Genomic DNA, 27,467 nt, shown 5'->3' on the forward strand with positions numbered 1-27,467 from the left:
GCCTCTACCGCCATAACTACTGCTACCTTGCTCCTCTGCCGGTGTCTAATTACAGGGCCAATTTGCCTCTACCGCCATAACTACTGCTGCCTTGCTCCTCTGCCGGTGTCTAATTACAGGGCCAATTTGCCTCTACCGCCATAACTACTGCTGCATTGCTCCTCTGCTGGTGTCTAATTACAGGGTCAATTTGCCAATACCGCAATAACTACTGCTGCCTTGCTCCTCTGCCGGTGTCTAATTACAGGGCCAATTTGCCTCTACCGCCATAAGTACTGCTGCCTTGCTCTTCTGACTGTTCACTGCCTGTGTCTAATTACAGGGCCAATTTGCCTCTACCGCCATAACTACTGCTGCCTTGCTCCTCTGCCGGTGTCTAATTACAGGGCCAATTTGCCTATACCGCCATAACTACTGCTGCCTTGCTCCTCTGCCGGTGTCTAATTACAGGGCCAATTTGCCTCTACCGCCATAACTACTGCTGCCTTGCTCCTCTGCCGGTGTCTAATTACAGGGCCAATTTGCCTCTACCGCCATAACTACTGCTGCCTTGCTCCTCTGCCGGTGTCTAACTACAGGGCCAATTTGCCACTACCACTTCATAACTACTGCTGGGCAATTACAGGGTCAATTAGTATCTGTTTACTCTACAATACTCCAGGACGCCTTCTTCACTGCCAGATAACTGACAAATAGACTCCTTTACCTGTGCCAACATGAGTCATAACAAAAAGTATGCCAATGCCAGTGAAAGGAAAGCAGCTTTAGCACTACGACAAAAACAACGCCGTGCTAATGAGACTCCTGAGGAAAAACACCATCGCCTTGAGAAGATTAAGGCTTATAAATGCCGTCGCCTCACACACGAATCCCCTAACTCTAAATCCATAAGATTGGCTGAAGAAGCCTCTGCACGCCATCACCGCCGACAACAGACGGCCTCTTCCTCATCATTATTATTAGACTCACAACAGGATGCTTCCACATCAGCATGTGGAACAATTTACTGCTACACTTCATCCCATATGCCGTTCACTGACATAACTAATCAGCAATCTGTTTCTGCCCTATCAATACCACCATTCAATACCGATGCACAGTATGCCAATGCCAGTGAAAGGAAAGCAGCTTTAGCACTACGACAAAAACAACGCCGTGCTAATGAGACTCCTGAGGAAAAACAGCATCGACTTGACAAGATTAAGGCTTATAAACGCCGTCGTCTCACACACGAATCCCCTAACTCTAAATCTATTACATTGGCTGAAGAAGCCTCTACACGCCATCACCGCCAACAACAGACGGCTTCTTCCTCATCATTATTAGTAGACTCACAACAGGATGCTTCCACATCAGCATGTGGAACAAGTTACTACCACACTTCATCCTATATGCCGTTCACTGACATAACTAATCAGCAATCTGTTTCTGCCCTATCAATACCACCATTCAATACCAACGCACAGTTTCTTCACATACAAGCTGCAGTTAGCCCGCAGAAAGTGCAACCAAGACAAATATACGTTGGTCTCAAAACTAGGCGCACCCCATCGGTTGGACATGCACTTCTACTACAACCTCACATTTTCACTAATGATGAAAATAGTATTACCGAACACAGCTGTGGTGACATGACCCATGTATGTGAGCATTTCGAAGCTTTGCATTTTGTAGCAGAGATACCTTCTGATAACAACTTTACGCTCTGCTGTCAGAAGGGTAAAGTCCATGTACCCATACTACAATATCCTGATGTCTTTACACGTTTGCTGAAAGGGCAAAGTGAATTTAGCAAAAATTTCATGGATAATATTCGAAGTATTAACAGTTCCTTTGCTTTTGCCTCCATGGGTGCAAATATTTCACCACCTCCTGGATATGGCCCATACTGTTTCCGCATACATGGCCAGATCTATCATAGAACTGGAACACTACATCCCTCAGATGACCAGCAACGCGTATTTGCCCAACTTTACATTCTCGATACCACTACTGCAAACGAACAACGCTTACGATGTAAAGAAAATCAAAAATGTCATCCTACATTGATGAACATTATTGCCCTTCAAATCCAAACTATTAATCCTTTTGTGGAAGCTTATCAAATGTTACGTGATGTGGAGGAACCAGAAAAAATTAAATCTCTACAAAACGGAACTGTCATGCCAAACATCACTATGGCTATTAAACAAGATCGTACTCAAGACCCTCGACGCTACAATAATCCCACTGTCAGTGAAGTAGCAGTCGTGTTTCAAAATGACAATGGTGAGCCACCTTTCAATAGAGACATATTAATTCATTTAAAACCTGATCCCCATAACCCTTTAGCTCCAAAAACACAACAAATTAGTATTCTCCATAGCAATTTGGATGCCCTCCTCTATCCAATATTTTTCCCTTATGGAGACCAAGGATGGCATGATGCACTCAAACAACAAGGCAAAAGTTTGAGGAGGATCACTCAACTCCAATACTATTGCTATATGTTATCTGTCAGAAATTACTTTAATCCACTCCTCAATGGTGGTAAGCTAACACAGCAATATTTAGTAGATGCTTATGTCAAAATCGAAGCTAATCGCCTACATTACATCCGCAAACACCAAAAAGATTTAAAAGTGGAGGATTACTGCCTCCTTCAAGAACATCTACTCAAAAAATCGGTTCAAAAGGGCATCCCTATTGGGAAAACCGTCATTTTACCATCTTCTTTTGAAGGCAGTCCAAGAAACATGCAGCAGCGCTACCAGGATGCTATGGCTATTGTTACAAAGTATGGTCGACCAGATCTATTTATCACCATGACATGTAATCCTAAGTGGAATGAGATTACTACACATTTAGAACCGTGGCAGTGTGTTGAACACAGACCAGACTTGGTTGCACATGTCTTTAAAATTAAACTGGAATCCCTCTTAAAAGACATTAGCAGTGGATTATTTGGAAAGGTCACTGCAATGGTCCATGTCATTGAATTTCAGAAGCGTGGTCTCCCACACGCTCATATTTTAATTATTCTTGACAGCCTGTCTAAATTACGGACTGAGGCGGACATAGACAATATAGTCTGGGCTGAAATACCTGATGAAACAATCTACCCTCAGCTCCATAACATTGTTCTTCAACACATGATTTATGGTCCCTGTGGAGAACACAATCCTAATTCTCCCTGTATGGATCTTGGAAAGTGTAGCAAAGGTTTCCCAAAACAAAACCAACCATATACCATCAAAGAAAAGGATGGCTATCCCACTTGCCGCAGACCCATTGGCAAAACATATGAACACCATTCTAAGACGATTGACAATTCATGGGTAGTTCCATATAACCCATTTTTACTCACCAAATACAAGTGCCATATTAATGTAGAAATATGTGCTTCCATTCAAAGTGTAAAATATTTATTTAAATACGTTTACAAAGGACATGACAAAGCCAACCTTGAAATTTCCCAAAATAACATCCAACATGATGAAACACACCAATTTACGGATACCAGATATGTTAGTGCACCTGAGGCTGCATGGCGGATATTTGCTTTTCCTATGCATAAACAATCTCATGCCATCATTCGCCTAGCCGTACATCTGCCTAATTCTCAACCACTCTATTTTCATGAGAATGACTCTGCAGACAACATCCATCAAAAGCTCAATTCCAATTCTACACTTATGGCGTATTTCAACCTTAATAAGATCGACCACAATGCACATAACTATTTCTACCGCAAAATTCCAGAACACTACGTTTGGAAACAAGGCACATGGGAACAAAGAAAACGAGGGGGTCTCACAGTTATTGGAAGAATGTATACTGTTAGTGTGAAAGACCAAGAACGCTATTATTTACGTTTGTTGTTACTGCATGTAAAAGCTGCTACCAGTTTTGACAGCATTAAAACCGTCAATGGAGTTATGCATGAAACCTTTAAGGATGCTGCGTTAGCACTTGGATTTTTATTCGATGATAGCATCTGGAGACATACTTTAACAGATGCTTGCATTCTTAACATGCCTTCCCAACTTAGAGACATGTTTGCTTATATCTGTATTTTTGGCCCCCCCAGTAATCCACTTGAATTGTGGAATGAATTTAAGGACCATTTTTTACAAGACTATTGTCATACATACCACAGCAACACTGAAGAGTGTATCGATTGTGAAGGATATGCTATGAAAGATGTCCAAGATGTCCTCATAGTCCATGGAAAAACTTTTGCTGATTATAATTTACCACGCCCAGCAAAAAATATTAAACAACTCCTTAAACAATATGATAAGGATTATGAGTTAAAAAAAGCTGCAGAGATGAAAGAAACTCTTAATCAGGAGCAACTTTTTGCCTATGATGTCATTACTGAAGCTTTACAAAATAGCAGTTTAATACCAAAGTGCTTTTTTCTCGATGGACCTGGTGGCAGTGGAAAGACCTACCTATACCATCTACTTACACATCATTTAAGAGGACAAGGAGAAATTGTGTCACCTGCAGCAACTACAGGAATAGCATCTAACTTGATACAAGGAGGCCGAACAATCCACTTTCAATATGGCATACCTATTCCGATCAATGAAACATCTGTTTCCAGGATTAAAAACGATACAAATGCAGGAAAACATTTACAGAGTACAAAACTTTTTATTATTGATGAGTGCACTATAGTCCAAAAACATGCATTGAATGTGATAGATAGACTTCTACGTGACATCATGACAACAAATGTTGCTGAAAAAAATAAAACACCATTTGGAGGTAAAGTTATTGTTCTTGGAGGAGACTTCAGACAATGTCTTCCCGTCATCGCTCATGGAACAAGAATAGACATTGTAGATTCCTGCATTAAATATTCAGAACATTGGCAACATTTTACCAGACTACCGCTAATTAACAACATGCGCTCCACTGATCCTGAATACAGCACTTGGTTGCTTAAACTTGGAAATGGTGAGCTGTCTAATGAACATAACCTTGGAGAGGATGTCATTGAAATTCCTCCAGACATGCTTTGCACTGGCTCTATAGTAACCGAGATCTTTGGAGACCATATTTGCATTGATGTTAATGACCAACAAAGCCTCGACACTGCTGCATCACATGCTATACTATGTCCGAAAAATGATGACGTCGATTTTCTGAACTGTAAAGTAATGGATCGCATTAGTGGTGATTATACTGTATATACAAGTGATGATTCTGTCGATGCTGATGAGGCAGAGGAATGTGAAAACTACCCAGTTGAATTTTTAAACTCTCTGACACCATCAGGAATGCCATCACATCTCTTAAAACTTAAAATTGGCACCATTGTGATGCTATTAAGAAACCTAAACACCAAGAAAGGTCTCTGCAATGGCACTCGCCTCATTGTCATTGCCTTACTCCACAACATCATACAGGCTAAAGTGATTACTGGCTCAGCTGAAGGAGACATTGTGTTTATTCCACGCATCGATTTGTGTCCTTCAGAAACTGGGTTACCTTTTAAATTAAAACGTCGACAGTTTCCTCTAAAACCTGCTTTTGCTATGACTAGAGTTGAGCGATACCGTCCGATACTTCAAAGTATCGTATCGGATGGTATCGGCCGATCTTTAAAAAAAGTATCGGTATCGCCGATTCCGATACCGGAAGTCCCATTCAAGTCTATGGGACTTCCGGTATCGGAATAAGAAAAACCCTTTCCTGCCCTTGTACAGCCTCTCTGGGGTCTGTACGGGCCTTTCGGGGGGCTGTGCCGGCCTGCCAGGGGGTCTGTGCAGGCTCCGGTGGTCTGTGCCGGCCTGCCGGGGGGCTGTGCCAGCCTGCCGGTGGTCTGTGCAGGCTCCGGTGGGCTGTGCCGGCCTGCCGGGGGGCTGTGCCGGCCTGCCGGGGGGCTGTGCAGGCTCCGGGGGGCTGTGCCGGCCTGCCGGGGGGCTGTGCAGGCTTCGGGGGTCTGTACAGGCATCGTCCGATGGGACTACAAGTCCCATCGGGCGATGCCTGCTACCATGACAGTGATTGACACATTAGCCAATGATGGGACAGTAGTAGTCCCATCATCCGGCTAATGTGTTAAATGTAAAAAAAAAAAAAAAAATTACATGCTACATACATGCTACATACATACTACATACTACATACATGCTACATTCATACTACATACTACATACATGCTACATTCATACTACATAAATACTACATGCAACATACATACTACATACATACTACATATATACTACATGCATGCTACATACATACTGCATGCTACATACATACTACATGCTACATACATACCACATATATACTACATACATACTACATACATACTACATGCATGCTACATGCATGCTACATGCTACATACATAACACATATATACTACATGCATGCTACATACATACTACATGCTACATACTACATATATACTACATGCATGCTACATACATACTACATGATACATACTACATAGATACTACATGCATGCTACATACATACTACATGCTACATACATACTACATATATACTACATGCATGCTACATACATACTGCATGCTACATACATACTACATGCTACATACATACCACATATATACTACATACATACTACATACATGCTACATGCATGCTACATGCTACATACATAACACATATATACTACATGCATGCTACATACTTACTACATGCTACATACATACCACATACATACTACATGCATGCTACATACATACTACATGCATGCTACATACATACTACATGCATGCTACATACACACTACATGCATGCTACATACATACTACATGCATGCTACATACATACTACATGCATGCTACATACATACTACATGCTACATACTACATATATACTACATGCATGCTACATACATACTACATGATACATACTACATATATACTACATGCATGCTACATACATACTACATGCTACATACATACTACATATATACTACATGCATGCTACATACATACTGCATGCTACATACATACTACATGCTACATACATACCACATATATACTACATACATACTACATACATACTACATGCATGCTACATGCATGCTACATGCTACATACATAACACATATATACTACATGCATGCTACATACATACTACATGCTACATACATACCACATACATACTACATGCATGCTACATACATACTACATGCATGCTACATACATACTACATGCTACATACTACATATATACTACATGCATGCTACATACATACTACATGATACATACTACATATATACTACATGCATGCTACATACATACTACATGCTACATACATACTACATATATACTACATGCATGCTACATACATACTACATACATACTACATACATACTACATGCTACATACATACTACATACATGCTACATGCATGCTACATACATACTGCATGCTACATACATACTACATACATACTACATGCTACATACATACCACATATATACTACATACATACTACATACAATACATTCATACAATACATACATAGACATACAGTACATATAACATAGAGTAACATACTTACCAATACTTGTCACATTGTTCCCCGAAGCCATTGTCTTTTCCGGAATAAATATTAACATAACAAACCACAAAAATACTCACCCACGATCCGAAGCAGTCCACGAGTGTGTCCCACGACGATCTTGGGTAGAGAACTGCAGCATCAGCTGATGCTGCCGTTCTCTACGGGCTGCAGGAATCCAATGACGGAAGGTAAGTATCCTTCCGCACTGTATTCCTCCGCCACTTAAAAAAAAAAAAGTCCCTAGTCTCACTTTATGCCATTGCTGTGTGGGAATTTCCCACGCAGCAATGGCATAAAGTGAGACTAGGGACTTTTTTTTTTAAGTGGCGGAGGAATACAGTGCGGAAGGATACCTACCTTCCATCATTGGATTCCTGCAGCCCGTAGAGAACGGCAGCATCATCTGATGCTGCAGTTCTCTACCCAAGATCGTCGTGGGACACACTCGTGGACTGCTTCGGATCGTGGGTGAGTATTTTTGTGGTTTGTTATGTTAATATTTATTCCGGAAAAGACAATGGCTTCGGGGAACAATGTGACAAGTATTGGTAAGTATGTTACTCTATGTTATATGTACTGTATGTCTATGTATGTATTGTATGAATGTATTGTATGTATGTAGTATATATGTGGTATGTATGTAGCATGTAGTATGTATGTAGTATGTATGTAGCATGCATGTAGCATGCAGTATGTATGTAGCATGCATGTAGTATATATGTAGTATGTATGTAGCATGCATGTAGTATGTATGTAGCATGTAGTATGTATGTAGTATGTATGTAGTATGTATGTAGTATGTATGTGGTATGTATGTAGCATGTAGTATGTATGTAGCATGCATGTAGTATGTATGTAGCATGCATGTAGTATGTATGTAGTATGTATGTAGCATGCATGTAGTATGTATGTAGTATTTATGTAGTATGTAGCATGTATGTACTATGTATGTGGTATGTATGTAGCATGTAGTATGTATGTAGCATGCATGTAGTATGTATGTAGTATGTATGTAGTATGTAGCATGTATGTAGTATGTATGTGGTATGTATGTAGCATGTAGTATGTATGTAGCATGCATGTAGTATATATGTAGTATCTATGTAGTATGTATGTGGTATGTATGTAGCATGTAGTATGTATGTAGCATGTATGTAGCATGCATGTAGTATGTATGTAGCATGCATGTAGTATGTATGTAGCATGTATGTAGTATGTATGTAGTATATATGTAGTATGTATGTAGCATGTAGTATGTATGTAGCATGCATGTAGTATGTATGTAGTATTTTTTTTTTTTTTTAACATTTAACACATTAGCCGGATGATGGGACTACTACTGTCCCATCATTGGCTAATGTGTCAATCACTGTCATGGTAGCAGGCATCGCCCGATGGGACTTGTAGTCCCATCGGACGATGCTTGCACAGACCCCCGGACATCAGCACAGCCCCCCGGCAGGCCGGCACAGCCCCCCGGCAGGCCGGTACAGACCCCCACAGGGTGCACAGCCCCCCGGCAGGCCGGCACAGCCCCCCGGCAGGCCGGTACAGACCCCCACAGGGTGCACAGACCACCGGCAGACCGGCACAGCCCCCCGGCAGGCCGGTACAGACCCCCACAGGGTGCACAGACCACCGGCAGGCCGGCACAGCCCCCCGGCAGGCCGGTACAGACCCCGGGCAGTCCACACAGCCCCCCGGCAGGCCGGCACAGCCACCCGGCAGGCCGGCACAGCCCCCCGGCAGGCCGGCAGAGACCCCCGGAAGGCCCGAAATGACGGCGCATCATGATGCGCACACACCGCGCATCATGATGACGTCAGTCTGTCAATCAACTTTGAACTTCCGATTCCGATGCCAAATTCCGATATTGAAAAAATATCGGAAGTCGGTATCGGAATTCCGATACAGCAAGTATCGGCCGATACCCGATACTTGCGGTATCGGAATGCTCAACACTAGCTATGACCATTAACAAATCCAAGGACAGACCCTCAATCGAGTTGGAATTTTTTTGCCCGAACCTGTATTTGCCCATGGACAATTGTATGTTGCATTCTCCCGAGTAAAGCAACGCAGCAACGTTAGGGTCAAAGTGGTGGATACACCACTTCAAGGACAATTGCTACCTAATAGCCCAAAAATCTTCACTAGAAATGTCGTTTACAAAAATGTCTTACTTTAAACTATTTAAGTTGGTCCTGGAATTGATAGATATATAGATATATAAATAATAGTTACATTCTAAATAGATATAGATAATAGACTTCTAAGACTTCTATACATAGCTTGATATATGTTAAATATATAAATATTTTAAGCAGATAGATATATCTTACACTAATTATCTCTTTCACATATATGTCATAGACATATTTAAATCCATAAAAATATACATAGGTATAGGTATATATAGATTAAAAAAAAAAAGGCAAAAACAAAAAAAATTTAGGCAAACATACGTAGATTTCAACTACATAGCTAACACATACCTACATAACTTAGGTAATAATAATTATTTTTTTATTTATTAATAGAGTACTATTATTTCAATAGCACTTTACATACATCAGTAATACTGTCCTTCTTGAGGCTCACTATGTAAATATCTTATCCACATAAAAACATAGGTGTGATACATCTATCTACTATAATAAATGCGCTAAGCAGCTTCCGGGTTGTAACAACTTCCGTCCAGTTGTAACTGGTGATGTCACAGCACACCTCTTGCCATGTTAACCCTCAACACACCACTCCTCCTCAACACACACTCCTGTCACCTTTCACTATCTCCACTAACGTCCAGTCGCAGGATTTTAGAATACTCAAGATGGCGTGGCCGCAAGAACATGTCGCCGGCGTGGACAACGTCGGGATTTAGGATGGTGCCGGTGGAAGAAGATGTCAGGGATCGTGGAGCAGCGATGATGACGGTGTGAGTATGAGAGACGGAGTGAGAGAATGGGTCGTATGTGGAGTGAAAGAGTGAGTGGAGATGGTGAAAGGTGAGAGGAGTGTGTGTTGAGGCGTTGTGGTGTGTTCAGGAGGAGTGTGTGTTGAGGGTTCACATGGCAAGAGATGTGTCACTATCCTCCCGATGCGATAGCATCGGGCCTTAATCTGCTATAATAAATGCGCTAAGCAGCTTCCAGGTTGTAACAACTTCCGTCCAGTTGTAACTGGTGACGTCACAGCACACCTCTTGCCATGTTAACCCTCAACACACCACTCCTCAACACACACTCCTCTCACCTTTCACTATCTCCACTAATGTCCACTCGCAGGATTTGAGAATACTCAAGATGGCGTGGCCGCAAGAACATGTCGCCGGCGTGGACAACGTCGGGATCAAGGATGGCGCCGGTGGAAGAAGATGTCAGGGAACATGGAGCAGCGATGATGACGGTGTGAGTATGAGAGACGGAGTGAGAGAAAGGGTCGTATGTGGAGTGAAAGAGTGAGTGGACGTGAGTGGAGATGGTGAAAGGTGAGAGGAGTGTGTGTTGAGGCGGTGTGGTGTGTTCAGGAGGAGTGTGTGTTGAGGGTTAACATGGCAAGAGGTGTGTCACTATCCTCTCAATGCGATAGCATCGGGCCTTAATCTACTATAATAAATGCGCTAAGCAGCTTCCGGGTTGTAACAACTTCCGTCCAGTTGTAACTGGTGACGTCACAGCACACCTCTTGCCATGTTAACCCTCAACACACCACTCCTCAACACACACTCCTCTCACCTTTCACTATCTCCACTAATGTCCACTCGCAGGATTTCAGAATACTCAAGATGGCATGGCCGCAAGAACATGTCGCCGGCGTGGACAATATCGGGATCCAGGATGGCGCCGGCGGAAGAAGATGTCGGGGATAGTGGAGCAGCGACGATGACAGTGTGAGTATGAGAGACGGAGTGAGAGAAAGGGTCGTATGTGGAGTGAAAGAGTGAGTGGACGTGAGTGGAGATGGTGAAAGGTGAGAGGAGTGTGTGTTGAGGCGGTGTGGTGTGTTGAGGAGGACTGTGTGTTGAGGGTTCACATGGCAAGAGGTGTGTCACTATCCTCCTGATGCGATAGCATCGGGCCTTAATCTACTATAATAAATGCGCTAAGCAGCTTCCGGGTTGTAACAACTTCCGTCCAGTTGTAACTGGTGACGTCACAGCACACCTCTTGCCATGTTAACCCTCAACACACCACTCCTCAACACACACTCCTCTCACCTTTCACTATCTCCACTAATGTCCACTCGCAGGATTTCAGAATACTCAAGATGGCATGGCCGCAAGAACATGTCGCCGGCGTGGACAATGTCGGGATCCAGGATGGTGCCGGCGGAAGATGTCGGGGATCGTGGAGCAGCGACGATGACGGTGTGAGTATGAGAGACGGAGTGAGAGAAAGGGTCGTATGTGGAGTGAAAGAGTGAGTGGATGTGAGTGGAGATGGTGAAAGGTGAGAGGAGTGTATGTTGAGGAGGTGTGTGTGTATTGAGGGTTATCATGGCAAGAGGTGTGTCACTATCCTCTCGATGCGATAGCATCGGGCCTTAATCTAGTAATTAATAACCAGCAAAGGCTATTCAGACAGCTGCGGGTCGATATTAATAGCCCAGTAAAAGGCCGTGGATACTGCCCCTCCCAGGCTAAAAACATTATCTTTCAGCTGCCCCAGAAAATCTTTAAGATTCACCAATTCTGGCACTTAGCTTCACTATTCCCACGTGCCCTGTAGCAGTGGCAAGTGAGGTGATATTGGGTGGGTTGATGTCATCTTTATATTGTATCGTCAGATGATCAAGCCCCAAGGTTAATAATGGAAAGGTGTCAAAAAAACTCCCCCATTACTAACCCCATAGTCACATCGTATGAAAACACAGACACCCTGAAAAAGTCCTTTAATTGAAAGAATGACACTGACTCCTTTAATAAATCTTAATTAAACCATACTTACGACCTTGCCCATCCCACCAAGGCGCTTGTAATTTGCAAGAGATTTAAAAATCAAAAACAATATTCCTCACCTTTCCACAGGGATGCTGCTAATCCTTTGACCGGTGGATTCTGCAGATTCCGAGTGGAAAAATGCGCACACGAATGTTCAACATGTGCACATACCCTAAGGCTATTTTCACACTAGTGTTAGGAGGCGCAGCGCACGGCTGCTGTGCAGCTCCGCCCCCTGCTGCACCCCCTCTGGTCAGCTCCTCCTATGGGCGCATGACACTGCATGCGATCTGCGTACCCTATCGTTAGCATTGGGTACGCAGGCCGTGCGTTGTTATGATTTTGACATCGCATGTCCCCTTTTGACGGTGCACCGGCATGCGCTAAACGCACCGTGTTGCATTTTTGTGTACTCAGCGCACCATCAAAAGGGCACATGCACCGTCAAAATCATACCAGCTGACCGGAGTGGGAGGAGGCGCAGCAGGGGGTGGAGCTGCACGGCGGACGTGCGCTGTGCCTCCTAACGCTAGTGTGAAACTTGCCTAAGGGGTTAAGCACACAGCACAGGAAGCTGAATCTCCAATAGCAACAATGAACTCCTACTCAGCACAGCATCTCCTAAGAGCAATAAAGCAAACTTTCACTGGCAAGGCAGAGAGGGTCTGGACAGCTTTTTTTATGAAGAATTAATGACGAGATCAGAAGCATGTGAAATGGAGATGCATGTTTCTGACCAGCATAGAAAGGGTCATTAAACTCAGCACCAAAGGAAATCAAATTCATTTAACACTAGAACTACTGAGGTAGTCATTTTGACTACTTCACACTATGTATTTCTCCTCTGTGACTACATTTTTTGGAATTCCGGCTTGAGACTCCGTGACTTTTCCTCAAATAGGATGTTAAAAAAGATTTTGTGGCAATAAATAATTTAGGTGCAAATATTTTGCTGTCCTTTTGTCACTAAAAGTTGCTGTAAAGTTTTGTGCATAATTTTTTCACTGTATCTTATTTACCCTGATGTTCATATAGATGTAGTTCAATTCAGATGTCAACTTTTCACATTTTCATTGTGTTACCTGGTTGTATTATGACTGGGGAATACCGTTATGCAAAGCGATAATGTCTATAGACCGTTTTGTAGAAATTATGCATTACCTCAGATTTGATCAGAAGTCCAATCGATCGCAGAGACTGCAAACCGACAAATTTGCTCTCTTTTCTATTGTGTGGGACAGGTTTATTGCCAATTGCATTGCTTGTTACAAACCTGGCCCATACATTATGGTTGATGAACAACTTTTCCCAAGCAAAACCACGTGTCCTTTCACACAGTATATACCTTCCAAGCCAGATAAATATGGCCATAAATTTTGGCTAGCTGTATATAAGGATAGTAAATATGTTGTAAATGGCTTCCCTTATCTGGGTAAAGATGATTCACGCCATGCTGATGACCGTTTAGCTGACCACGTAGTCATGAAACTATTGCAGCCGTTTTTGAAAAAAGGTCGAAATGTAACCACTGATTATTATTTTACATCAGTAAAACTTGCCAAACAGCTAAAAAGCCAGGGAACGACTATCGTGGGAACGCTAAATAAGATAAGACGAGAAGTGCCTAAAGAAATAAAAACAATGAAAGAAAAGTTGTACAGCACTAAAGTCTATAAAAAATGAGGATAATTTTCCGTCCATCCTGATGTTCTTTTTGCTTCTGAATCTCCAAAAAAAACTCCAGAAACTGTAAAGTTTTATAATGAAGCAAAATATGGAGTAGATGTAGTAGATCAGATGGCACGCAAATACAGCACAAGAACAGGTACTAGGAGATGGCCTGTTCACGCATTTGAAAATACCTTAGACTTAGCGGGTATAAATGCTTGGATATTATACAAGGAGATGGCCACCGGACAAATGTCACGCAAGGCATTTTTGCAAAAGCTTGTCACAGAGTTGAGTGGTCTGTATGTTGTATCTAGGGGAAAGGGTGGCATTTCCCAAGTTGCTACATCTTCAGATGTGATGTCTCAAAAAAAATTTTGCCAGATAAAAGCAAAATGCAAAAATAATCGATCTGTTGGAAATTGTATGACTTGCCGTAAGTCTTTGTGTGGGCAATGTACCGCTGTAATTGAAAGACGATGCCTGAAATGCGAATCAACAAATGTTTAGAAAGTTACCGGTTGTACTTCATAATAACAGTTGGTCGGTTTTATTGAGATTCTGCGCCATATTTTCGTTTTTCTTCTCCTTCACTTACATTTTCTCTGCTTGTTGTTCTTGAGTTGTTGTTTATATGTGTGCACTTTAATAATACATTATTTTAAAACGTCTATTATTATTGTTTTACTTAGTTTACTTTTGTTATTTCCTGTAGAAAAATATGAAAAAAGATCAGAAAAAAAACATTCCAAAGCATTACTGTTGGATCTCACAATAATAATACATTAAAAAAATATAATTATTAATAAATAACCACAAATGAAACTCTAATAATAGACGAAAACAAGTCAGTAGTCAAAATGACTACATTCAGTAGTTCTAGTAGGTGTCACGAGTACAGTAGTTCTAGTGTTAATATGGGATCCAGGCAAACTGGCTAAATGGAAGATCTGTGATTCACAATATCCAGTGATCTTCTATCCCCAGTTCTCCCAGGTTGGCATTACACACTTTCCTGATTTTGGCTTACAAATACTGATTTAAAATACTGATCAAATACTTATCATGTGAATGTAGAATAAAAAGGTAAATTTTAGGTCCAAAATAAATAACACATCTCAAAAGGGTACAAAAACGAAGATGTTTACAATTTTGAAATTTTAACTTTATGTAGGGTAGGAACAACTTTTAGGCAAAGCTTTTTATATACTGTTTCACTTTTTATCCATTACACAGGTAAAAGTCATATAAAAATAAATAGAACATTTTATTTTGTGTTGTATTTTGGTTCTCTGGTCAGTAATATTTTATTGATTCGTTTTCATTTTTGAAATGTGCAGAGAAGACTGCATTTCCAAATAAATAGTTGACATGGGAGTTGAGAGGGAAAATTATTAAGACTGTGCATTAACCACAAGGGGAAGAAAAGATCCAAAATTCAAATGTAATATTTCTGTTTCTGTCAGTGATTTTTTTTTAGCATAAAACAAACCTTGATAGCATAATTCACTGGATAGCAGAAGAAGGAAAAAGTTAAAAAAAAAATCTTAATGTCCAAATAAAAAATCTATGATATCAATACCGTGGCATGCAAAAGTTTAGGCACCCCTGGTCAACATTACTGTTATTGTGAACTGTTAAGTAAATTGAAGATGAAATGACCTATAAAAGGCCTAAAATTAAAGATGACACATTTCCTATTTCCTTTGTATTTTAGGCTAAATATATATATATATATATATATATATATATATACTGTAGTTGAAACCAGTTTGCATACACTATATAAATAGAGATTTATGCATGTTTTTCTCAATATTTGACATGAAATCAGAAAAAACCTTTCCCTTTTTAGTTCAATTAGGGTTACCATAATTGTTATAATTATTATTTGCCAGATGTCAGAATAATGAGAGAAAGATTGTTTTAATGCATTTTTATTACTTACTGCAAAGTTAAAAGTTTACATGCACTAAGATTACTATGCCTTGAAACAATTCTGAACTGACCATATGATGATGTCATGTGATGGGAAGCTTCTAATAGGCTTTTTGGCAATATCTGAGTTAAGTAATAATAATAATAATTTTATTTTTATAGCGCCAACATATTCCGCAGCACTTTACATTATAGAGGGGACTTGTACAGACAATAGACATTGCAGCATAACATAGCAATAAATACATAGATCAAAACAGATACCAAGAGGAATGAGGGCCCTGCTCGCAAGCTTACAATCTATAAGGGGAAAGGGGAGACACGAAAGGTGGATGGTAGAGACACCTCCGTGGTTGTATTTTAATGCAGACCTGAAACACAATGCTTCTTTGTGTAGCGTCATGAGAAAATCTAAAGAAATCAACCAAGATATCAGGAAGAGACTTGTGGACTTGCACAAGTCTGGCTCATCCTTAGGTACAATTTCAAGATACCTGAAGGTGCCTCGTTCATCTGTACACACAATTATACGCAAGTACAAGCAAGATGGGAATGTCCACCCATCATTCTGCTCAGGAAGGAGACAGGTTCTGTGTCCCAAAGATGAACGTACTTTGATCCGACATGCGCATATCAACCCAAAGACAAAAGCAAAGGACTTTGTGAAAATAATGATGGAAGCTGATAAGATTGTGTCAATATCCACAGTGAAACGAGTACTGTATCAACATGGGCAGAAAGGCCACTTAGCCACCTTGAAGCCTTTTCTCCAAAAGAAGCATAAAAAAGCCAGATTAACTTTTGCAAATGCACACAGGAACAAGGACCTTAATGTTTGGAGACATCCTGTGATCTGATGAAACTAAAATTGAACTATTTGGGCATAATGACAATCGTTAAAATTGGAGGAAAAAGCGAGAAGCTTGGAAGCCTAAGAACAGCATCCCAACTGTGAAACATGGGTGTGGCAGCATCATGTCATGGAGTTTGCTGCAGGATGGACTAGTGCACTTCACAAAATAGATGGCATCATGAGAAAAGATTATGTGGCAATACTGAAGCAACATCTCAAGAAGAGTCTTGAGGCGATCATTTGCATATTCCCAGTGCCTTCTGGGATAAGTGGAGAGTCTCCGTGAGCTCAACGATCACTGGGTTTTGGCTGTTGCAGCTGAAAAGAGGATATCGGAAAACCAGGGGAAGATTCTTGAGGAGATCATTTGCATATTCCCAGTGCCTTCTGGGATAAGTGAAGAGTCTCCGCGAGCTCAACGAACACTGGGTTTTGGCCATTGCAGCTGAAAAGAGGAGATCAGAAAACCAGGGGAAGAGTCTTGAGGAGATCATTTGCATATTCCCAGTGCCTTCTGGGATAAGTGAAGAGTTTCCGCGAGCTCAACGATCACTGGGTTTTGGCCGTTGCAGCTGAAAAGAGGAGATCGGAAAACCGCGCGCTTATCGACGCGCAAATTTTGGCTCATCTTTCATCGTTTTTAAGAAATCTCAATATGGAAGAGGCCAGGAGCCATTTGGTGAGCTGCATTTCTTGCTACATGTTCACAGACTTACCAGTGGAAATGCCAAACTTCATATGCCACAAATAAAAGCTTGTGTCCCTGTTGGAGGAAAAGTTGCAAAATCTCGAAGAGAGGTTAGCTACGTTGAAGATCATTAAGGAAGGTGAAGAGTTCTTAGACAGAGCAGAATTATCTCTTCATGTTACAGAAAGAGAAGACATTCGAAGTGCACTTGAAGAAACAGAGGAATGGAGACATGTGACCCAGAGAGGCAGGAGGATCAGGAGGCAGTCAGCACCCATACTTCTCAGGAACCAATACCAGGCTCTCACGCAGGAAAATGATGAAGAAATACATCAGGATAAGACTTTGCCCACAAACAGCAACCTTGTACGCCTTCAGAGTCCTCCTGGATGGAGAAAGAAAAATGTTGTGAAGAAGAAACGGAGAGTGGTGGTCATGGGGGATTCCCTGTTGAGAGGAACAGAGGCCGCTATCGGCAGAACGGATATAACTTCAAGAGAAATGTGCTGTCTTCCAGGTGCAAAAATTAAAGATGTGTCTGACAGGATATCAGGACTCTTGAAACCTACAGATGACCACCTATTCCTGCTACTACATGTGGGGACAAATGACACCGCAAGAAACGACCTGGAAACCATCTGCAGAGACTTTGAAGACTTAGGCAAGAAAGTGAAAGAACTGGGAGTGCAGGTGGTCTTCTCTTCCATGCTCCCAGTGGATGGCCATGGAACAAGGAGGTGGAATAAGATTCTGCAGGTGAACAACTGGCTACGTCGATGGTGCCGTCAGCAACGATTTGAATTTATGGATCACGGAGTGAATTACCTTTACGATGGACTTCTTGCTAGAGATGGGGTGCACCTTACGAAGACTGGAAAACATGTATTTGGAAGTCGCCTTGCTACACTTGTAAGGAGAGCTTTAAACTAGAACAACATGGGAAGGGAAGCAAAAGACCAGAATAAGCCATACACCTGACAAATGCTATTGAGAACTCTGCTATTAGAAGTGGAAAGGAAGAACAAAGACAAAAGAATCTAATTAATAAAAATATTGGAGAAAGAGAAACCAATCACAAGCTAAAATATTTCTATACTAATTCACAAAGCATGGGCAACAAACAAGGAGAATTGGAACTACTAACACAGGAAAAGAAATATGATGTCATTGGAATCACTGAAACTTGGTGGGACAATACACATGATTGGAATACAAGACTAGAAGGATACAACTTATTTGCAAGAAACAGACTTGACAAACGAGGAGGAGGTGTCGCATTGTATGTTAGAAACGCGTTTATCTGCACAGAGATTGAAGCTTCAGAGACTGGGAGTTCTGTGGAAACTGTTTGGGTAAGAATACAAGGACAGAACAATGGAAAGGACACCATTGTAGGCATTTACTACAGGCCGCCTGTGCAAGCTGAAGATATGGATGAACTCTTTATGCATCAAATGGCCAAGTTCTCCAAAAAACATGACATAGTTGTCATGGGAGATTTCAACTATCCAGACATTTGTTGGGAATCTCTCTCAGGCAAAACTAACAGGTCAAGGAAATTCTTATCCTCTCTTGCTGACAACTTTATCTTCCAAAAGGTAGGGGAGAAAACAAGGGGAAATGCTACCTTGGATCTAATCCTTATAAACAGGGAGGAAATGGTTGAGGAGGTAAAAGTGGCTGGGACCCTAGGAAATGTTTATAAAATGGAAAGAGGGAGGCATATCTAAAGAAGAATATAATGCTGTCTGCAGAACCTGCAGGGCACAAATCAGATTATCTAAAGCTGACAATGAATTGAGGATTGCAAGAGATGTCAAAAGCAATAATAAAGGATTTTGGGGATATGTCAAAAGTAAAAGAAATGTCAAAGATGCTATAGGATTTTTACAGGATGAAAATGATGAAATGGTAAGACAAGATGTTGAGAAGGCCGAACTTTTAAATTCCTATTTTGCATCTGTTTTCTCTCAGAACGGAAATGTAACATCAACTGTTCTTCACTGTCCTATTAAGGGAATAGAAGAATCCAGGATATCTATAAACAGAAAGATAGTGAGGAAACACTTAGCTAACCTAAATGAATTCAAGTCTCCAGATCCAGATGAATTACACCCCAGAGTACTGAAGGAGATAGCAGAAGAAATTTTTGAACCATAATGTTTGAAAATTCTTGGAGAACAGGAGAAGTCCCAGAAGACTGGAGAAGAGCAAATGTTGTTCCTGTCTTCAAAAAGGGGAAGAAGGTGGACCCAGGCAACTATAGGCCGGTGAGTCTGACTTCTATACCAGGAAAGATCTTTGAACAAATTATTAAACAACATGTATGTCAGTACCTGGATAAGAATAAAGTGATTAAACAGAGTCAGCATGGGTTTGTAACTAATAAGTCATGTCAGACTAACTTAATTTCCTTCTATGATGGAATCACTGATTGGGTGGATCAAGGAAATGCTGTAGATATAGTATATCTTGACTTCAGCAAGGCATTTGACAAAGTATCTCATACAATCCTTATTGAAAAAATGACTAAGTATGGAATGGACAAGGCAACTGTTAGGTGGATTCATAACTGGCTTAGTGATCGGACCCAAAGAGTGGTCGTAAATGGCTGCACATCCAGTTGGAAGAATGTCTCAAGTGGGTTACCACAGGGCTGTGTCCTGGGCCCTGTATTGTTCAACATCTTTATCAACAATTTAGATGAAGGAATTGAGGGTAAACTCATTAAATTTGCTGATGACACAAAGCTAGGAGGGATAGCTAATACTAGAGAAGAGAGAGAGAGGATTCAAAAAGATATAAATAAACTGGAGAATTGGGCAGCAACTAACAGAATGGTTTTTAACAGGGAAAAATGCAAAGTACTACATCTGGGCAATAAAAATGAAAAAAGCATATACAGAATGGAAGGAATAGGGCTAAGCAACAGCACATGTGAAAAAGACTTGGGTATACTAATAGATCACAGACTGAATATGAGTCAACAGTGTGATGCAGCAGCAAAAAAGGCAAATGCAATTCTAGGATGTATTAACAGAAGCATACAGTCTAGATCACATGAAGTCATTATTTCCCTCTACTCCTCTTTGGTCAGACCTCATCTGGAATATTGTGTCCAGTTTTGGGCACCACATTTTAAAAAAGACATCAACAAACTGGAACAAGTTCAGAAAAGAGCAACCAGAATGGTGACCGGTCTGCAAACCCTGTCTTATGAGGAAAGGTTGCAGGATTTGGGATTGTTTAGTTTGCAAAAGAGAAGACTGAGAGGAGACTTAATAGCTGTCTACAAATATCTAAAGGGCTGTCACATTGTAGAAGGATCAACTTTATTCTCATTTGCACAAGGGAAGACTAGAAGCAATGGGATGAAACTGAGAGTGATTAATGAGTGGAACAAGTTGCCACAAGAAGTGGTGAGTTCTCCTTTAATGGAAGTCTTCAAACAGAGGCTGGACAGACATCTGACTGGGATGATTTAGCGAATCCTGCTTTGAGCAGGGGGTTGGACCAGATGGCCCAGGAGGTCCCTTCCAACGTTACGATTCTATGATTCTATGATCAGCCAGGACGTTAAAGCATGTGCAGAAATGGGTCTTCCAATTGGACAATGACCCAAAGCATACTGCCAAAAGGGTAAAAAAGCTCTGATCTCAATGCTATTGAAAATTTATGGGCAAAGCTGAAAAGGCAGGTGCAAGCAAGGCGACCTACAAACCTAGATCGTTTACACCAGTTTTGTCAGGAGTAGAGATGAGCGAATATCTTTGGAAAACGAATGCCAAACATAAATTGAGCATGAATTTGGTACATTCGGATGCGTGATTGGTAACATGAGCATTTTTCTTAAAAAGCCGGTAATATTCGGCAGAAGATAGAATAAAAGCCAACAATTCATGTGCCACGTTTAAAAGAAGTCCAACATGAATATAAAATACTTAAATTTATTGAGACAAATATTACAGAAAAAGGGGGAAGGAAGGAAATGAGCTACAATGAAGTGCAACCAATCCACATATCACATAGATGTACAAGAAAAGGTGCAAGGGCCAGTGAAAACCGAAGTCTGTCTAAATTTCATCATGGTACCCATAGGAATTTATATAAATTTATAAAATTATTTGACAAAAATAGAAAAATAAATCACTGAGTATTAATGAGGTAGTTTACCACAGGAGGAAGGGCAGTGGACCCATAAGTGGTCCCAAAGGAGCATTGTACCTATATAATAGTGCCCAGTCACTAACAATAGATCTGAGTTTAGTAAATGTATCCCAACAAGTTACCTCACAAGAGGCAGAGACGTGTCTGAGTCTCTTTCCTGTGCTCCTAAGACCGTTTTCCGTTTTCTCATTGCTCCTATCCTCCATTGTAGGTTTTCGGCTGGAGCTGCGGTGGAGACCTGACATCCTTGTCTGCCCCTGGGTTGCTTCCTAAGCGCTCCTTTATGACCGCTTATCACTGACTCTTATTTTTCAATTAAATGATTTTATTCTTGGTGTGTGTGTTTTAATACAATGTGACTATGGGGTTTGTAATGGGGGCATCCTATTGACCCCTCTCAATTACTAACCTCGGGGCTTGATGTCACTTGACAATAGAATGGTGACATCAAACCCCTAACAATCACCCCACTTGCCACTGCTACAGGGCAAGTGGGAAGAGCTGGGCAAAGAGACAGAATTGGTGCATCAAATAGATGTGTCTATTTTTAGGCTGATGGGCCAATATCCATGGCCCTTTACCAGCCTGAGAATACCAGCCCCGAGCTCTCTGCTTGCTTTAAGAAGGCTAGCTGTCAAAAATGTGGGGGACCCCACACTGTTTTTTTTAGATTTAAATAATTAAAAATACGGTGTGAGCACCCCTCTATTCTTGATAACCAACCTTGCTGAAGCTGAAAGTTGAGGACTGCAGCCCCCAGCTGTTTATCAAAAATACAGGGGAACCCACGCAGGTTTTTTTAAATGATTTATTTACATCGCAGGAGCAGCTGATGAATACTCCCATCCGCCGCTCCTGCTATCACTGTTATTACCGGCAGTAGGTGTCAGATGATGGGAGTTGTAGTCTTATAAGCTGATAACAGTGACTGGAGGTAAACTTTATACCTCTGATCAGAGCTAATCCCTCATGCTGTCTTCTGATCAGAAGTGCTGCGCCAGTGTTTCCCACTCTGTCACATAGCTTGGGAAACACCGGCTTTTGTGCTGTGTATGTTCTGCTATATTCATCAATTTAATTGATGATTAAATTGGCGAATATTGCAAATGTGGCGATCGTGAGCCGAACCGAACATTGAAATATTAGCTCATCTCTAGTCAGAAGGAATGGGCCCAAATTCCGACCAAATATTGTGAGAAGCTTGTGGAAGGATATCCCAAACATCTGACCCAAGTCATTCAGTTTAAGCACAATGGTACCAAATACTAATTTAATGTATATAAAGTTACATTATAACCCTACAGGCAAAATAGTGAACAGGCACCCATTTCATTATAAAATAATGGAAGTTTTATATGTTCAAGGGAGGCATAGTGCATGTGTGGTGACCTACATCTTTCCCACCACAAAAGGGTTAAATATGTACTGTTTTGTATGTGTTTTGTGAGCAATGGGAGTTATGCTTTCTCTGATACAGTAGAGACCGCAACACACACACACACAATTTACCTCACTCCCTTACTTGTCTGAAGCCTAGAGATTTGCAGACACACCCTAACTGGGAGGGGGAGGAGTCAAGTTGTTGTTTTCAGTGAAGAAGAAGGAGAGAATGGAGAACACTCCTGGAAGCCATGACATGAGCTTTCTCCAGGAGCAAAGCTAAGAAGAATCAGGGAGTCAGCCCCTAGGTGGTAAGCTGAGAGACTGTGTGAGTTTATGAAACCAACAGCACAGTGTTTTCCCCAGGAAGACTGCAGCAAACTAGGATCAGTGAAGGATTGTGCAAGAAGAAACTTCAGCTTCACACAGGGCCCAAGCTACAAGTTGCCAGAGGAGGAAAACACAGTGAGTAATGCTATACTGTAAGTTCTAAACTCCAGGAAGCCTTGGTCTCAGAAGGGATTAGAATAGCAGGAAGCTTACACCGAGTCACAGCAGAGTGAATGATAACTCCCATTCTGCAGAGCAGACTGTAACCTGGTGAGAGTTGTAATATCTCCTCTGAACGGCACCTGAACTACAGTAAATGATATAAAGTGACTGTCCTTGTCTCCTGCCTGACTACTCCATGTCTTCTACTTCCATCACAATCTCTGTGGGTCAGCCCTGGTTGGAGAGGGTAAAACATCTGCACTGCCATCACCATCTACTCCCCCAGGGATCATCTGCAGTGCCGGCTATACTACAGTCGAACACTCCAACTGGCATCATGAATCACTACATAAACTTTATCCCTAATCAATACTCCCCTTTTACATGACCACCTGGTGCCACGGACCAGGTCACTGCCACTGTCACACATCCCTTTAAGATGACCGGGCCATACTGAGTATCCCACGGCCTCTGGGGCGCGTCATTTTGGCATCACGAGCAGGATTCGAACAAGATTCCGTGCATGCCTAAATTCCTACAGGAGCAACGACCTGCAGCAACTGAAGTGGTGAGTCGCACCCCTGCTAGGGTTAACTAGGGGGAGATGTCTAATCCTGGCGATGCTCAGGGCGCAGCAGCTGGAGCTCCCATATTGCCTCTCACCATGCCTTATATACCAGGTGTGACATGGCTGCCACAGTACAATGGCGAATTGCACACCTTAAGTGACTTCAAAGGGAAGCTGCGCAGCATGTTTTAAATTTACCCTGTGTCAGAGGAGCAGAAAGTCAGTATACTTACAAGTCAGCTCTGTGACGCTGCTCAGAGAGAAATTAAATCTTGGCCAGCGACTGATAACAATACTGTAAAAGACATTTTTGCTAAATTAAGGGATACTTTTGACACCCGTACTGCTTCAGAAATAAAGATGCGATTTTTCAGCTGCAGACAGAAATCACAGGACACTATTAGAGACTATGCTCGTAACCTGCAGGAGGCGCTGCAGGCCTTAAACAAATTGATCCAGACAGTGTAAGAGATCTTAGCGTATCCAGACTATGATCAGCCGTTTATCCTGCACACTGATGCCAGCAATATTGGGTTAGGAGCAGCAGGTTAAGGAGAAAGTCATTGCTTATGCCAGTCAGAATCTTTGTCCTACTGAGAGGAAACCTACCAACTATAGCTCCTTCAAGCTAGAATTCTTGGCTATCATTTGGGCAGTGATCGAGAGGTTCAAGCACTATTTTGCCTCATCTAAATTTACCATCTATACGGACAACAATCCATTAACCCATCTGGAGACTGCCAGGCTCGGCGCCTTGGAACAAAGATAGATGGCTCAGTTGTCCAATAATGAGTTCATCATCAAATACCGAGCTGGCACTAAAAACACCAATGCTGAAGCCTTGTCCAAAAGCTCCTGATCCAGCAGATCTAGAAGACCTGGAAGAAATAGAGATGCCAGCATTCCACCGCCACGGTGCCTCCCAAGACTCTAACCATGTGACGGGGAGAAGGCTTGCTGTTCATGAAGTTTCCCTTAATCCACTACCTCACCATGGTTGGGCAGAGACGCAGAGCAGTGACCCGGCTATATGTATGGTCAAAGATCTCATTGGAGAAGCAGATTTATCTCCAGCTCCTGATACGCCTGCAGATGTCCAACAATTGTGGAAAGAGAGAAAGAAGCTGTTCCTTTTATGAAGGCAAGTTGATCCGAAGAGCTATTAACCCACATATGCATGAACTGGTCTGGCAGATCGTGGTCCCCAGAAAAGACGTGCCCATGGTCTTGGAAGCTTTCCACAATCAAGTGGGACACTTTGGTTGGAAAAAGCTGGAAGTAGTCATCCACGACCGCTTCTTCTGGACAGGTATGATATGGTCTATTGAACAGTGGTGTAGGGAATGCAGCCCATGTAATCTCAGAAGAAAGAATTCTGCCAATCAAAGGGTCCCTTTGCAGCCCATCATCACAACCTTTGGAATTGGTGGCCTTAGACCACGTGCAAATAACCCCAAGCTGATCAGGGTATACCTATGCCTTAACAATAGTGGATCACTATTCCCGTTTCCTAGTGGTCGTTCCAGTGAAAGTCCAAACAGCAAGAACAGCTGCAAAGGCATTCCAAGAATATTTCTGCAGACCCCATGGCTACCCAGATCAAGTTCTGAAAGACAGAGGTCCAGCCTTCAAAGCAGAAGTCTTTCAAGAATTATACTCCCTCTATGGATGTAAAAAGATCAGAACTACACCATACTATCCTCAAGGCAATGGTCTTTGCAAAAAACTGAACCATCTGGTAATCAATTTATTGCAAATCCTACCACTAGAAGAAAGGAACAAATGGCCTGAGAAATTGCCTGATTTGATAGAAATGTATAATCATATCCCCACCAGCTCAACAGGATATGCCCAAGCTTACTTGATGCGTGCACGACCAGGTAAACTCCCCATCATCCTACAAATGGGAGTCCTAACTCCTGAAACCATATCCAGCCAATTGGACATGGATTGGAATACAGAAAGACAACTGCAGTATCAAAAAGTTCAGCAAACTAGGATCAGTGAAGGATTGTGGAAGAAGAAACTTCAGCTTCACACAGGACCCAAGCTACAAGTTGCCAGATGAGGAAAACACAGTGAGTAGTGCTATACTGGAAGTTCTAAACTCCGGGAAGCCTTGGTCACAGAATGGATTAGAATAGCAGGAAGCTTACATCGAGTAACAGCAGAGTGAAGGATTACTACCATTCTGCAGAGCAGACTGTAACCTGGTGAGAGTGGTAATATCTCCTCTGAACTGCACCTGAACTACAGTAAATGATAAAGTGACTTTCCTTGTCTCCTGCCTGATTACTGCATTGGCAGTAGCAGTGGCAGTGGCATTGCAGTGGCATTCTGGCATGAAAAATGCTGGCACTTTTGCTGAACTGATGAGTGTGTGAAGGCAGTTTTCTGGCATTATAGCTTTGATAAATTGCCTCCATTAAAATATGGTAAACGAATCCTCCTTTTAATACTATCACTAGTTTTGTCCTGATATAAGACTTTCACTGTGGAAACTAATGTAGGATTTTCTTGCAAAAACGTAAAATAAACTTTCAGTGCAATAACATATTGTGAGTAGGGATTAGCAAACATGCTTCATGATAATTAAATATCACTTGATATCTGGATACTTGGGTGTGCTGGTCACTTGGCGAGCATTAGCCGGTACTTGATTTCAAACTCAAATCCCCACCCCGCATGTTTGCCAGTCGTTAAACAGCCAATAACCATGTGGGGATTGCATGCACATCACTGTAATGCTGTAGCCATCTTGATAGTGCCATTACTGGGATTGGCTGGCCATGTGACATCATCAGGGGTAATGAATAGTGTTGAGCGATACCACCCGATATTGAAAAATATCGTATCGGATTGGATGGGCCGATATGAAAAAAGTATCAGGTATCGCCGATTCCGATCCCAGAAGTCCCATTCAAGTCAATGGGACAGAAATATCGGAATTAAAAAAACGCTTTCTTGCCATGTACATCCTGTTCGGGAGGGGAGAAGAGTGTGGGCGGTGCGTGGGCGGACACTGTGCGTGTCTGTCTTTGCTGGCTAGGCCTTTGCCGATTGTCGGGGGCCTGTGCCGGCTGCCGGTGGTCTGTACGGGCCTCTCGGGGGTCTGTACAGGCCTGTCGGGGGACTGTGCCGGCTGTCGGTGGCCTGTGCAGGCTGCCGATGGTCTGTGCGGGCCTCTCGGGGGCCTGTGTCAGCTGTCGGTGGTCTGTGCCGGCTGCCGGAGG

Source organism: Dendrobates tinctorius, unplaced genomic scaffold, assembly GCF_039654945.1.
Source record: "Dendrobates tinctorius isolate UK_male_01 unplaced genomic scaffold, ASM3965494v1 ptg000064l, whole genome shotgun sequence".
Taxonomy (NCBI): domain Eukaryota; kingdom Metazoa; phylum Chordata; class Amphibia; order Anura; family Dendrobatidae; genus Dendrobates; species Dendrobates tinctorius.